We start from the raw sequence: 16,137 nt of genomic DNA on the forward strand, positions 1-16,137 counted from the left end.
CACAACTGTCTTGGAGCAGATTAAAATCTTACAAACACTCACTTGCCATTAGACATGCCTAGCTAACTTAAAAGATCAACATTCAGCCTTGCAGTTGAGAAGTGCTATTTGTTTCCAATAACTTTCAAAAACAATTTTCCAGATTTTGAGATCCTTATTATAAATTACTTCAGAGTCCAAAACTCATTAGCTGTGCTTCACCACCTCCCAGCTGATAGCATTACACAATATAACCAATTCTTTCAAGCACAGAAAGTAAAAAAGTTTGGTTGGTTGGTTGTTTTTTTTTCCCCTTTTTGTATAATAGAACAGCAATGGAAAAATAAACCCACTACTTTTTGCAGTAAGATTGAAAAGGTGGGAGGATCTCAATATATAAGCAGATCTCCACGTCAGTAAAGCTGAATTTTTGTTAGCAAGTGAAAGCAAAGTACATGGTCTGCCTGATACTGCATAAGAGACAAACAGACTGGGATGCTTTTTTTAATCTGAAATACCCACGTTGTAGTTCATGTTTTGTCACAGTTCATTACCAGCATGATGATTTCTAACACTGTATGTAATTTCAACAGCATTAAAACCACTCGTGCCACACAGCTGTTTAAAACTTCTTTCCAACAGGTTACTACCAGTACATATCTGATGAAGCAGCAAATCATACTTTTGTAGAGTTCTCCTTCACACTCCCAATGACATTACTATAAAATATCCTTTAACACCACTGTAGGCAGTCCTGTATGCAGGGACTAACTTCATATAGTTAAAGCACAGTACACTCTCCTGCTATGAATAAATCAGTTTGCACTGTTTAGATTGTAAAGTGAGGCTACAAAATCTTTTCTGTCCACAGCTCTGTCCTTTCAAATTATTTCCTCTGTGTAACAGTCAAGGAGAACAGCAATCACAGATGTTAACATGATAAAATACAAATGCATTATAAAAACTTGCTGCACAGAATTTAGCATTTGTTCTAACAGTAATATAACATGTCAGTTAAAACATCTAACCAAATGGCTCCATCTTAGCCATGAGAACAAGTCACTGACAGCAACTTGACCCTGTAATTTGTGAAATGTAGATTTTTTTTAAGTAGCTGCATTTGGATGCATATTTTTGAAGTAGATACACTTTGCTTTACTCAACCTCTATATCTACTTGACAGACATGATATTGTTAAAATTAAGAACTAGATTTAAATGTATAAGCAGGTATTGAAAAATGCACAGTAGGACAACACTGGCATACAGCTGCTCAGAAAAGACTGGTGATCAGACTGAGGAACTAGTAACATCTGAAGACAAATCTTTACACACAGAGAAATGTAGATTAATCCTCTTACCCTGGTACTGGTAATGCTCAGAGCAGCTACACTCCTTCAATGCTATTTCAGATTTCATATATCAAAATTTCCATACTAAGCTGCTCCTTTACATGGAGCAATCAGCCCACAAATGCCACCATTTTGCAGAAAAATAATGAACTCTTGTAGACATGTATGTGATCAATGTGCATATCAGCTCTTATTTGAGCAGAACATAGAGAACAAAACCTCAAAACTCCTCCAGGGCTTTTGGGAGGATCTAGAGACCATTTAAATATGCATGAGTGGATATATATGTAAAAATATGTAAAATGATATGTACTGTTGGAGCTCCTATTGTACCTTGACCTCTGAGGTGCTGTGAACAAGACACTGCATATGTGTCATCCCTGCCTTGTTTCCCAAGTTGCCAAATACCCCAGTTAGCTCAACAAGTGAGACTGGTGCTCTCTGGCTGCAACATCATTCACCCCATTCATCCCCATGTAGAAAAGGCCCCCTCAGCACCCTACCAAACACACATCCGCCAGCCAGGCCCAGGCTGGTGCTCCCTTTAGGCAGTGGTCCAGAGCATACAGTGTAATCCCAGCCTGCAACTTCCTTCCCAAGTTCTTGATTCATAGAATCATAGAATGGTTAGGGTTAGAAAGCACCTTAAGATCATCTAGTTTCAACCCCCCTGCCATGGGCAGGGACACCTCACACTAAACCATCTCACCCAAGGCTTCATCCAACCTGGTCTTCAACACTGCCAGGGATGGAGCATTCACAACCTCCATGGGCAACCCATTCCAGTGCCTCACCACCCTCACAGGAAAGAATTTCCTCCTTATATCCAATCTAAACTTCCCCTGTTTACATTTTAACCCATCACCCCTTGTCCTGTCACTACAGTCCCTAATGAGGAGTCCTGCCCCAGCATCCCTATAGGCCCCCTTCCGATACTGCAAGGCTGCTATGAGGTCTCCTCGTAACCTTCTCTTCTCCAGGCTGAACAGCCCCAACTTTATCAGCCTATCTTCATATGGGAGGTGCTCCAGTCTCCTGATCATCCTTGTGGCCCTCCCCTGCACTTGTTCCAACAGCTCCATGTCCTTTTTATGTTGAGGACACCAGAACTGCATACAATACTCCAAGTGAGATCTCACAAGAGCAGAGTAGAGGGGCAGGATCACCTCCTTCCACCTGCTGGTCACACTCCTTTTAATGCAGCCCAGGATACGGTTGGCTTTCTGGGCTGCGAGCACACACTGAAGCTGGCTCATGTTCATTTTCTCACCAACCAACACCCCCAAGTCCTTCTCTTCAGGGCTGCTCTGAATCTCTTCTCTGCCCAGCCTGTAGCTGTGCCTGGGATTGCTCCGACCCAGGGGTAGGACCGTGCCCTTGGCATGGTTAAACTTCGTAAGGTTGGCATCATCCCACCTCACAAGCATGTCAAGGTCCCTCTGGATGGCATTCCTTCCCTCCAGCGTATCAACCGAACCACACAGCTTGGTGTCATCGGCAAACTTGATGAGGGCACACTCAATCCCACTGTCCATGTCAGCGACAAAGATGTTAAACAAGACCGGTCCCAACACTGATCCCTGAGGGACACCACTCGTTACTGGTCTCCAGAGTACCACAGCCTTATCCAAAAATACCATAATGAAGTGCAACAAACTGCTTCTTGCAGGCAACCTAAATGCAGAACACCTTGCGGTTTGCTTCAGTACCCTCCCTGCATTTGAATACATGATGGTCCATTTTCTTCTCAGGGCAGAAGGTCAAAAAAAAGCATGCTATGCAGACATAAATGGTAACTTCCCATGCCTACTGCCAGAAAAGTAGATGACACTGCGGTCAGTGCATCAACACAATCCAGACCAGCAGCAAGCAGCACATTACTTTCAACCCTGCAAAATTATTTACGCTAAAACAATGAAGGGACCAAGAATGGGCAACCCATCTCTATTAGTTTCTGTGGCACAGAAGCCTGTGGTAATATCTGCTATCATTTTGCGGATGAAAGCCTTTTTCCCACCACTCTAACAGTTGCAGACAGCCTTGAGAACACAACCAATGTGTTACAGTCACCATTTCTTACCAGCTCCTTCTACAATCTCTCTCACCTCAGTCTACTGCTTTGAGCATAATGTTCAAATGTTCAATTCAAAGAAACCTACAGATGTGACTGTCATGTAAATGTCAAACCTCATGTTAAAATTTGATTAGGTGACTGAAAGGGAAACAGTGTTGCTAAAACTAAACAAATACAGCCTGCCTGCTTCAACAACAACCTCAGTGATAGATTTCATTATTCTTAATTTTCCACATAATATTAAGCTGTAATCAATTTCGCTAAAATATATAACAGTATAAGAAATGCAAATAAATTTTTATTGACAAGGTGGATCTACAAAGCCTTTATAATAAATTGTTATTTGCTGTGCCCACGACTACATTCAGGCAATTCAAGAAAATTTTTGTTTCCTTTGTATTACAAATAAACATCCATGTACTTAGAAAGACCAGGAGCATATGCATCTATTCATCTGTAGGCTCTTGTGTCAGGGAAACAAAAGGTGGTTTCACATTAAATTCTTAAAAGCAGATTTACAGTAGACACTAAATGGATAAACTTTGGAGCCCAATTCATTGCAATTTTGTCTCAAAAAGGTAGTATTTTTCCCAGACTGCACAACCCCACTTCCCACATTTCTTGATGAAACTTAGGTACTAGCTATTCCTGTCTCATAAACTTTCTTCCCACTGAGTGATCTCAGTTCTGCTCATTTCTGGAGGCTGGATATCTCTAGACTAGCTCAAGTATTTCAACAGCCTTAGCAACATGAAGATGAACCATGTCAGTAACATGGAAATGTTACTGATGCAGGAGCAGAGATATAGTTATGTCCAGAGGCAGGAGAAAGTTCTAAATGAACAGAAGCTACTGGTTTTAACTACTACCTAAATATTTGCTTCAGTCTAAAATATTAAGAAAATTCTACAGTACTATTCATATTAGAAAATGGAAAGTTAAAAGAGAAAAAAATAAAACAATTTCCAGACACAACACTTCTTTCATGAGCTTTACATGGCCCCACCAAATCACCACCACACATCATGTAACAACTAACCCTGGCACAACCAGTGTCAGCCTCAATTCAGTCCAGAATGAATCTCAAACAGTCCAGCAATTGCCCAAACTGATTACTTTAAACCCGAAATGCAAATTTTTATCCCTAACTTGTCTTAGGTCCATGTGTCCCACAAACGACCAACTTAATTTTGCACTAGTCTTGATATTTTTGTTACCTGTCATGCCATCAAAATAATTTGCTTATTTCTTCCATAGAAGTTATACACGGGCATTGTCAGAAAGAACTCGGAATTTCATGCCCTTGATAACATCCACTGTGGTTGAGACCAAGTCATAAACTTGTCACTATCTTGATAATTGGTGGGAGGGCAAGAGGACATAACATCCATATCTCTGATAGATGGCTCCCTTTGGCTTTAAACTCTCTTAACAGTCAGAAGATACTTTTTCTTTTTGTAATCTGCCTTGAAAGATATTAGAATAGGAACATTATTAAATACTCAAAGGGAGATCACTGTACCCCCCAAAATAGTTTATTAAGGGATTTCACTAATCCTCTGTCCTTTACCTTCTATCAGGCAAACCTAGGCACTATCTTCCACTGCTTCATTGCTCTTTAAAGTTAGAACCAGGAAGAAACAAAGAAAAAAGAGAACCAAGTTGCAGTGCCAGTGGGCAAAGCTTCAATTCATTATGAATTTCAGGAACAGACCCATTCATCTACCCAATAGAGTTTCAGTCCCACCAGCATACTTCAGACCACCTTCCTAGATGAAAAAGGACTACTACAACATTTTTTCTGACCCTCATGTTTAGCTTCTGTTATACAGATAAGCCTCTAGACAAATCTAGATGAACTACTCAGGAAAGGAAAAACACCATTCACCACTAGCATTTCACCTCCCTCTATTCTGCTTCCCAAGTTGGCTGCCAAGCAGAAAGATACCATATTGTAACAGAGGCTGCTGCAGTATTCCCGAGGTTGTACACTCTGCTTCTACTCCCAAGTGTGGCAGCAACTAGGTTTTTAGCAGAATTTAACAGTACCTTATTCTCTGGAGTTTCTGAAAATGCAAGAAGATTTTTACCAGCTCAAGATCTGCCCCATGGTTCACCAGCCATAAATCCCATTTTATTAAAGACTCTACAGCTCTAAAAAACAAAACCCTGAAACACCATCATCCAAAATTCACCAGGTGCATTTATCCAGATCTTTTCAGTCATAAGTACTTATGTAAATAACCTTGTTTCACATTAAATGTTAAAAGAGTATTTTCTTTTATATTTTCCAAACCAGGAGTTTCCTTCTCAGGAAATGCATTAGTCTCAGATCCTAGTAGGCAAAAATAATATGTAAAATAAAAGTAAAGGAAGATTGCTGAATAAGATTATCTATTGCCCTAAGATTGATTTGGGCACCTATGGGGAAGGGAGAGGGGAAACCCTCCAACTGAAGTACAATGAGTACTGGAAACTTCTTTGCTATCAGAACTGCAGCAATTTTGTTATTTCTTAACAAATTTATGCCAGTGGACATATGAGTAATAGCATTCAGACTGTTCTTGAGAGACTTAAAGATCCTATTTGTGAATGTTAAATAATTTAAAGCTCTCATGAATTAAACGGATTCAGTAGCCAGACAGTGCTCCTTCAAAGGCAACAAGCACTATGCGGAGACCTTCATTAGAGACAGCTAAAGAAAGCATGCGAGGTCTACAACTGAAGTAGTCCAAGATACCTACCCTCAATATCACAAACTCACTAAATCCTTAAAAACAGTGGTTATTTCAAAGTAACTCGTATTTTGAATTTTATTTCTAGGTATTTTAGGAAGAGGCCACTTGATCTGCTGCATCCCACTTCTAGGCTTGTATCACTGATAGCATTTACTTTCTGTGTAATCAAAGACAACTCTTTCACGGCATGCAAGCAGGCTTCAGGTAAAGCTACACCAAACCACATGAACTTCCTTACAGCATATCCTGTTCAGTACAGGAATTGCCTTAGCAGAGCTCCTTCCCCTCCAAGAAACCACAGACCCAAAGGACAGTTCTAATGCATGAAAGAAGAAACAGTTATTGCCTTAATACAGCACACAAAGTGACATTCAACAATTGCAACACATGAATATTTAGGTACTATATAAACCAAACCTCCATAGTGCAGAGAGATCGAACACTTTCATGATTCTACAACATGGCTATCAAATACTTTTTTTATTAATACTTTAAGCCTACTTAGGTTTTCATTTAGCACATTTAACTTCTGCTTCCCCACCTACCACTTTTCTTTGACAAAGACTAATACAAAAACTAGATTCAAAGGCAACACTGTATTTCTGTTTCAAGTTGTTAATTTTTTCCTTGTCACACACAGCACTTAAGCTGTCAATAGGTAATTCCATTAGAGTGCTGGTTTCATTTCTAGCTTGTGTTTACACTCATCTTAGGTACAACAATAAAAATATAATATGCCGTATTCTAATTACTTTCACTGTGCTGACAAATATTTTCTTTCCCAAAACTTGCAATCTCTGCATGCAGGCAACAGCAGAGAATAAAGACGTGAGTTATTCCATGTTGTCAGATACACCAGACACCAAAGATTTTCAAGTAAGTTATTTCAAGCTTCAGTATTCCCCAAGTGTAAAAAATGGAGGAGGAAAAAAATAAAAAAGAGAAGAAATTTTCCTAAGCTATAAATTCAGTTTGCCAGAAGGAGCACAGCTCTGATCAGTGGAGACTCTTGGGAATAAATTCTCTACCATGAGTACCATGGTACTCAAAAATTCAAACACCATCATAGTTAGCCATGCAACTTGATACTGCCAAGTGAAACGTGGATGAGCACAGAACCGAAACGCAACAACCTTACCTTCACTTGGAAAGAAACTGCCGGCACAGCACTTACAAGCCCTTTCCCAGCTCTAGTGGAAAAGTTCCACACATCATCCCTACACTCCCATCTCTCACATTTCCAAAGATCTGCTTCCCTGTCAGCCTTACTGCTACCACATTCCAATAAAATAAAATCCGATTAGCTTAAACAGCTACTCTGGAAGACTAGAGCTAGCGGTAACCCAGAGAAATAGTCTCTGCAGCAGTCTCTGACAGGTCTAGGAGTGTCTTTGAGCATATTCGCCATTATGAACCAGAATGACACACTCTAATGTTACACAGTCACATACACATTGTTTACAGAATGTGCAAAAAATGCTGTTAAAAGAAAGCTCAATCAAAAATCACCAAACTCCAGAATACACAAGTGTTGGGGTGTGTGTGTGTGTGTGTGTTTATTTGGGTTTAGGTGTTGGGTTTGTTTTTTTTTTTAACATGTTTCTCCCACTTTTGACAGAGCGTAATTAATTTGTTTCAAAGAGATTTATTTTTGCCACAAGAGTCATAAAGAATACCCTTCACAAAAACATTCTGCCGATTACTCTAAAATGCATCACCCTGAAATTTTAACAGCTCTTGTAACAAGCAACATAGTTACCTGCTCTCATCCCTACAAACGAAAGTCAAATCTGCGAGAAAACACAATGCTATTACCATCCCTATGTTGCTACTCATCAGACAACAAAATTTGGGAGCTGCTGTTCCAAGTAATGTCCTTATGTTGAGATAGAACTGTTATCTTTGAAATAGGGTGGCTCCCTCATTCCTGTGATATAGGACGGATGTTGGAAAAACATGGAATCACAGTCATGCATGTGTGATGGTGGCATGCAAGTGTTGCAAGATGTCACAGAGCTAACAGTATCTATGTGCACTGTTCCAAAGATGCTGCAGGCAAGACTGGGAACTGGCCTGGAACTCACGAGTACTCACAGAGCCTACCATTCCCATGGGGTAGTTCACAAAACACCCAAACCCTATGCAGGAGTATCTCCCTCTTCCCAAATGCAACCAAGCGCCAGATTGAAAACAGCAACTGTTGACACAGAAGCATTGTTTCTCAAGATACAGTGAGGGGGAAACAGTAGGCAAACAGAAAATGCTGTAATCAACTATTCAAATTACACTGGCATGCTGGGATTAATATTCATATTTTTGTAGAAAGCACTACAATTTAAACAACAGAGCAATAAAAGACTGCAGTTTTACATCTCATACAAGAGATTAAATCACTAAAACTCTCCAACAGTTGTGTACTGAACCATATTTGAAAGGAAACCAAGAAGTATCTTCTGTTTAAAATACGTGATAAGGAAACGTGAATGAAGTAAATGAGACAAATAATAACCTGGCTTTGCAGGAAGGCTCCTGAGTTATCACAATAAGCAGTCTGTAAGATGAACATTCAACAGCCCTTCCCACACAGTCCTCCCAGATCCTCAAGCAGCACTATTCACACATTTCAGTGTTGCAGCCTGGGTCTTCAATCACTTGCTACAGGATTTTGTTTTGTGGGTTTGTTCATTTGTTGGTTTTTTTCTTGTTTGTTTTTTGTTTTAAGTAGGAGTGTGTGCTAAGGTGTAACTATGGAAAAAAAAACAGAGCTGTTGTATCCACAAATTCTTATTAGGTCTGACTACCTAATAACCAAAGTAATCAAGAAAAGTACTGATAAAAGTAGTGGCCAGCATATTTTTCCCCACTAATTAAATCACTTCAGCAAGATGAGCATTTTGGTGCTTAAACATGATCTGTACATTAGAAAGGACTCGCTACTGTTTTACCAAGATGGCTCCTGAAGCTGTTTAATCAGGAATATTTTTCTCCCTAGGTCCTTCCCAAACACCTTATAACCTTTCTATCAGCGTCTATCAGTCAGCTTTGGTATTTTTACTCAGTTTCTTCTCCCATAACCTCAAATGCTTTATTCAGTTTAGAAAATGAAACAAATTAAATGTATGATCTAAATAAGAAATAAGCTGGTACTTCATCAGTGACTGAAAATAACCAGTCTTTGTGGCACTTTCAGTTTTCCTCAGTTTCTCTTTTTCCTTTGCCCTTCAGACTGCACTGTTTCAGGGAATTCATTTGAACCAAGACTCTATGTTTCTAGGTTGCAGGGCATTCTCTCAATGATAGACAAAATAGACTGGAGGAAGACTACAGTCGCTGCCCCTTCCTAAAGGCAAACATTCACTATGGCAGTATTTGCTTGCTTGAACTTCCAAGTAAAATTAGGAAAAAGCCCAGGATTCCCCTGTTCACCTTCACTGTAAGATTACGGTCTCAGTGCTACTAACTTAAACTCCCAATAATGGAATTCAGAGTAGTTACTCTCAATATGAGCCAGCACAGTTGAGATGAGAGTTTCATACACAAGTGAAGAAAAAAAACCCTGGCTGAGACCTGGTTCCTCACTGTTCTATGCTGTCACTGCAGCTGTAGCATCCTAATTGAGATACACTACTAGTCCACTTGGTTACCAATTGCCCTTAAAAACACCTCAAAGGGGTTAACCATCAGAGACAAAGTTCCAAAGGGGAGGGAGAGAACAACAACAAAAGAAAACAAAACAGGAAACAAACACCCAAAAAACCTTCATCTGCATTTCACACAGAGGCTAGAGAGCAGAAGGTGCTGACTTCCTCGTTCATCTTTCCCCTTCACAGCGCTGGGTTTATGCTGCATTCTGGCACCTCCAATGATGCTTATTAACATCAGCCAAGGATTCAGGGCAATCACACTGACCAGGTCAAATCTCTGACAACAGGGGAATCTACAAGGGTCCAAGGCAAATGCAGCCACTCTATAGCTATAGGTCACACTTCTCAAATATTCTCATGGCTTTTCCCTTCTAGGCTGTATCCAGAAAGAATAACCTTCTTTCTCCCACACCCAGAGCTGTATGTTTTGTGAATCTATAAGTGTCGTACAAAGGTCAGGTCGATTTTATATATTCAAGATAGACACTATTTTAAATTACTTTAGCTCTTTCTCAGACGTTTGTCACCAGTGATTAAAAGCACTTGTTCTGTCTTCTTTTGTGTAACAACTTGAAAAAAAACGCAGTCAGGTACCCAGCCACCAAAGAACAGCACGTAATCCTAACAGGTAGAAAACATATAAACCCACTGCCAATAGGATTACACCAACTGCCTGAACTGCCAAAAAACCAAATCAATTCCAATTACTGCTGAGCTAGTATTTATTGTAAAGTCTCTTTAATAAACCACCTAAGCATCCAAATTTGCAGGAGGATCTTCTCTCCCAGAAGCCTGCTCTGTTGTGCTCATACAACATATTTAGGCACTCGATGTATCCTTCCCCAGAATATTTCATACCAACAAACACATAAAACAGAATGCTCCAGTAGCAGCAAAATGAATATATACCTGCAAGGTACTTCCCCCCCACCCTTTCCTTCATCAATCAGTTGATTAGTTATTTTTAATTAAACCAGGAAGCTCTGATTGCAGAATTTTAAGCAATAAGCCTTTCCATTTTAACTACTGTTTTCTATAGTTCACATACTGAATTCATAAACTATTAATAGGACAGAACTAGCAAATCTGGTTTTAAGTCTCAACCAGCCTTTCAGCTAGATCCAGATCTCAAGCTTGAACTGGTCAGTTACCCATCTGCATGTTTTAAATCCTGAGAAGTACATATTAATTCGCTGTTAGTTCAGTTTTCAGCTACACACACTAAGTTTATGAGAAAGTTAGCCGTTTCACACAAAAGCAATGCTTCATTTTGCCAGAGATCTGTTAAGTGCTCTTCAAGTTTTGACAAAGATCCATAAACCACCTTCATTGGGTAAAAAGGTTTAGTCTGCAAAACCAATGGGGTTTATACCAGATCTACTGTTACAGCTGAGCCACAACCAGCATCTACTTTCCTAGTTTCAGATTTTGTTGCTTAGCTGCATACAGGCTCTGAAGCATGTGCAAACATAAAAACAAAACCAAAATAAAACCAGGAAAGCTAAAATTTTCCTGTTTAAGAGCATTTTGTCTAAGGCAAAGTTATTCCCCAAAGTTCACTAAACCCACCAAAGGAAAAGTGCAAAGCTACTGGGTTTGTTTCCTTCACCTGCTTGCTAACAACAATCAGCTTTAACAATATATTATGCCCTGTGTTTAAGGTTTGCCACAAATGACTTAAATCACAGAGTTCAGTGGTAAAGCTCCATGTTAACAGGCTGCTAAGGCATGGGAAGAAGGAAAGGAGCAATAAGCACTGGAGACCTCAAGGATCCTGCTTTTTAGCCATGTGTCCCTCTAATTACAAACATGCAGATCCTGGTAGTGATACATAAGGAATTTAGGGAAGATTTCTTTAAAAAGTAGAGGGAAGAGAACTCAGCCCAACTTCCAACTCCTGTCTGATATGATCTTCAAACAACAAAATTCTACATCCCCAATTCAGTGCTGTATCTGCTTCTAAAGTCCTAAACTTAACTCCACAGTATGGACCCATGCACTCATCCAGCACTGCAGCGGAGTTGTCCCTGCAAGACACCAAGGTGCTGACAAGCCACTGCTACCCCACAAAGTAACAAATGCATATGCTTCACAGATACACAATGCAGCAGCAACTCGGACTTGGTGCTTCAGACTTCCATTAGGGTGTAGAAAAGAATCAGTGCCTACAGAGAAGATCTAAAGAAACCTCCACACACATTTACACAACTGGAATGATGCTTAGCTGGTGGATGGTAGACCAATAAACAGCAGCTGCACTCTCAAGAACCTCACTGAAACTCTTTATCTGTAAAATGCACATTGAATTAATACCTTTAAAAATGTTTAGGAGGTTGCTCTAGTAACTACTCCCATTTTAATAAAGCAATTAGACACTCTTACACTTTTCCAAATAGCTGTACATGTTGCTGTTTGAAAGTTACAGGGGAAAAAAATAATTAAAAGAAGTACTTAGTGCAGTGGGATATGAAAAGCTGAACTATTAAACTTTGATAAATAATTTAATCAAGCCTGATCTGACCCTAGATATGCCTTTACCCGTCTACGGTCTTTCTCTTGAAAATTAAGTATGTGTCAAGTACAGTCACTGTGCCTTCCAGAGGGTGGCATAAGGGGGCTTGCCAGATCAGCAGCAGCTGAAACTGGAGAGGCTGTAGTATCTGATTCAGAAGTAACCTGTTCGAGATCTTGTGACGCTTTGTGACACACCAAGAAGTTTAAAGCACACTGGATTTCCACACCGTTACTGTACATGTAGGGTTTATACACGTGACAAAACTGTCACCCCTGCTGCAGTGCCAACACGTTCCCATTGCCTGTTTAGGAGGCTGAGAAAAAGCACTCATTTACATTATATGATTGACTAGCCACACAGATTTGGCTTTGCTGGGAAGCAGGAGAAGATAGCATCTTTCAGAGAGAATCGAATTTGGAAGAGGTACAGAGCAAGAACAGTTTGCATTCATTCCCAGCTTGTTACGTGGGATCTTGAGAACATTTGCTTTACCACTTCAACTATACAGTCTGATTTTATTTTTAAATCTCTCTTTTCCGCCAGTTTCCAACTATCAGAAAGCAAAACAGCTTTCACGCAAAGTGAAAAACATATCCACTTAACCTGCACACTCCCCAAAGAGTACTCCGAGGACGTTACATGTCATGGACCTCCTCCCATCGGGGTGTGGCTAGGAACAAACAAGCAAATGTTTCCACCTTAACTTTTAATGATGGGAGGTGGGAGCAACCCAGAGGTTTTCCCGCACTTCAAGGGAATCTAAATAAGTCACCGTGAAATGACTGACAAGTAACCCACCCCTCCAGCCACCACACACCTCCCTCTAAACTGACATTCATACAATTGTCGTTAATAGCCACTGCTGAAACATGTAAAGGGTCTGGAAAGCAGGCATCTGCTTCTCCCAGCATGTGCCCCCAGATGATACCACCCACACGCTTATCCTGTTCTCCTAAAGGTAATCTTGTATTCCTCGGGCTCCAGCCCACAAGGCTGACTTTACCGTACATCTCTCAAGTTACTGCAACATTTCAAACACAGAGCTCCGATCAGTTACGGGGAAATCACTGGGGTGCGTAAAAGCCAGGCATCAGTCACATCACCTACCAGGAGTCGGGGGACCAGGGTCACCCTGCTGATTCCGCTCTTAGTCCACTGCTGCAATCCCAAATCCTGAAGCATTCACAAGGTTTTCTGATCCCGAAAATCTGTCTCCCCGCAGCTTTACAGCTACAAGGCAAGGAGCTTCCCCTCTCCACTCCGCAGGGCTCTCCGATGCCTGAAGGGCTCAGGCACTCGGGAAAAGGCAGCAGATAAGGTACTCAGCATCACTCCGCTTCTCTCAAACGAGCTTGGAAATGAGATGTAACAGCAGCCTCTCTCCCGCACAAGTATTACAGGGGCGGAATACTAACTGATTATTTTATTTTACTGATTATCATATGCAGATATTAAAGTCTAAACATTTCATTTCTTTCACTATCCCTTTCAAATTAACCCTACGTTTTAATGCGATAAGACAGTACTTAAGGTTACCGTTTATCCTCTGCAGGGACCCATAGGGAAGGAGACAGGTGTTAGTCCTCGCTGAAGGAGGCTCTCCGGGCTCCACAGCCCTGCCCCAGAAGGGTGGGGAGCCCCCGGGCAGAGGCAGCCCGACTAGCCGCGGCAGCCCTCCTCCGCATCAATTCCACCTGCGCCTCCCTCCGACTTAACCCCCTTCCGCCAGGCTCTGGGAAACTTTCCGCCGTGGCGGGGAGCGGGAGGGGCCGAGGCCGGGCACTGGCAGCTAGGCCTACGGGGTCGCTGGTGCCACCACCGGGTCCGTGCGAAGAGATGGGGCAGCGCCGGCGCCGCTCCGCCTGCCGCTGGCCAACGCCGGCTGCGGCTGTCTGCGCGGCGGCGGCGCTGCCGCCACTGTGGGGCCGCTCGGGGGGGGGAGGGGGGGAACTTTTGAGGCTCGCAGGGGGACCGGGAAAGCGGCGCCGCCGCTGCCGCCCGCAGCAGGAGGGACCAGGGAGCTCCCCAGGCTCACCCAGGCGGCTGGCACTGCCGCTGCTCCCGGCTGCGGAAGCGTGGTGAAGGAGCCACGCCGCGGCTGAGAGGCTGATCGTGACCGCCTCCCCGCTCCGCGCTTTATGAATCGCCAAGAAAAAAAAAGTGAGGAAGAAGGGTTGGGGGGAAAAGGGTGGGGGGGAGAAAAGAAGCTCTCCTCCAGGTATCCCTGCCTCGGCAGCCAGCCCGCTGAAACCCCCTCCTCCAGGATGGAGCAACCAACTTCGTCGCAACCATGTCGTTCCCCTTCCCCAGCCACGGCGAGCGCATCCAAGGAGCGAAGCGCACTTGAGGCAGGGCTAGCTAGCGCTTTGCCTCGCCCGCGTCGAGAGCTGAGCGGCACGCTGCGCTCCCTTCCGCCATGGTCGTGTGGGAAACTGCTCCGCTGTACCAGAAAGCAAGCCTCTGTCAAAACCATTCTCGGCACTTACTGATCCAAACTTCGGATTGACGCGCATCGGCTGCCAAGTCTGTATAGTTGTTGGTGGTGCCTTATCTCCCAGTGCCACCTGTGGGCCTTCTCCTGAGAGGACGAAATGTCTCAGCTACCACCCATGTGAATTCAGCGTAAAAAGTTTCAGGTAGCGAACCAACACAGTCGCGACCTACTGGGTGTCCGGTTTGCTCTCGGCGTTGCAGGGTTAGCCCCGCTGCAGGCTCCCACTCCTCCCTGAGAACGTCCCACACAAACCTGGAGGGAATCTCACCCACTGCAGACGCGCAGGAAGCCACGCAGTAGCAAGCCTCTGGCTACTACCTCAAAGAAGCATATACTTTAATTTGTTAGTAAACAAACTCCAAATTGATGCTGCCATTTAGCACAAATAGAAGGGACAGACTCTCACTCGAAGGTGAGCAGTGACAGCTAAGCCACTGCTGGTTTTAAATACAAATCTTAACACCTGTGCCCCCTCACCCTTGGAAGAGGACTTTCCTAAGCAACGTTAACCGAATAAAATAACATCCGACTTTGCCTCTTTACACCAGACTCCTCTCCCCTCCAGATCCCTTTCCTGGGTTCACCTGTGCTCCTCCCTCATTAAACTGCTCCAGGCAATTCCACCAGCTAAATTACGAGCAGCTTTCTGCAAAGCCTTTGAAAAAGGAAAAGAATAGCTCCTGACCTTTCAAGTGAAGATGACCATGTAAATCTTTACTGTCTCAATATCATCTCAGATCCAAACGTTAAAGTAGATTTATGAACCACAAATTTTCTGCACAGAAGCTGAATAAAATCTGAGTTTCCCGAAGGATTTTCAGATGAGCCTGCTAATTCGCTTGGAATCCTAATAACTAAAAGCAGCCTTCAGAAGGACTCAGACTATGTTTCTAGAGTACTTAGTAGCTTAAACACGCTGGGTATTAGAAGAGAAGCAAGGAGTCTAATGTGAGGTCGCCCCTCGCAAACGGGTTGCAGCCAGCTATTAATATGTTTAAATACCTCTCCCGCGGACGGCGCCACTTAAGCAGTGTTGAGCCCCTCAGAGTCTCTCACCGCAGCCGCGCTCTCTGCCCCCAAAGTGGTTCCAGGAGCTACCTGGACAAATGACTTTACTCCTTCCCGGCGTTTCCTTCGCCGCTCGGGGCTCCCCAAATCGGGTGGCCTGAACATTAAGGTCCACTGACCTCTAAGGGGCTTTCCCATTCTCCCACCCCCCCCGTCCCGCCGCGCCCCTCACCTCCACCTCGGTGCCCTCCGACCGCAGCCCAGAGAGGGGCAGCGTTTCCCCGCAGCCACTACCGCCGCTCAATACCGTGGCATAACCGCGCTGCGACTGCTC

At 42.9% G+C, this 16,137-nt stretch overlaps 1 long non-coding RNA gene across 1 annotated transcript in view; it reads right to left on the reverse strand.

Moving 5' to 3' along the window:
- The window catches only part of LOC133223299 (uncharacterized), a 312,054-nt gene extending 297,990 nt beyond the window's left edge, over positions 1–14,064 (reverse strand). Inside the window, exon 1 of the long non-coding RNA XR_009728518.1 lies at positions 13,838–14,064. This is a non-coding gene — a long non-coding RNA (uncharacterized LOC133223299). The remainder of the gene's footprint in view (positions 1–13,837) is intronic.
- Positions 14,065–16,137: the final 2,073 nt, after the last annotated feature.

This window comes from Neopsephotus bourkii, unplaced genomic scaffold (genome assembly GCF_033783945.1).
Source record: "Neopsephotus bourkii isolate Nb327-2 ecotype Australia unplaced genomic scaffold, CSIRO-AGI_Nbou_v1 NB_1634, whole genome shotgun sequence".
In the NCBI taxonomy this organism is placed as follows: domain Eukaryota; kingdom Metazoa; phylum Chordata; class Aves; order Psittaciformes; family Psittacidae; genus Neopsephotus; species Neopsephotus bourkii.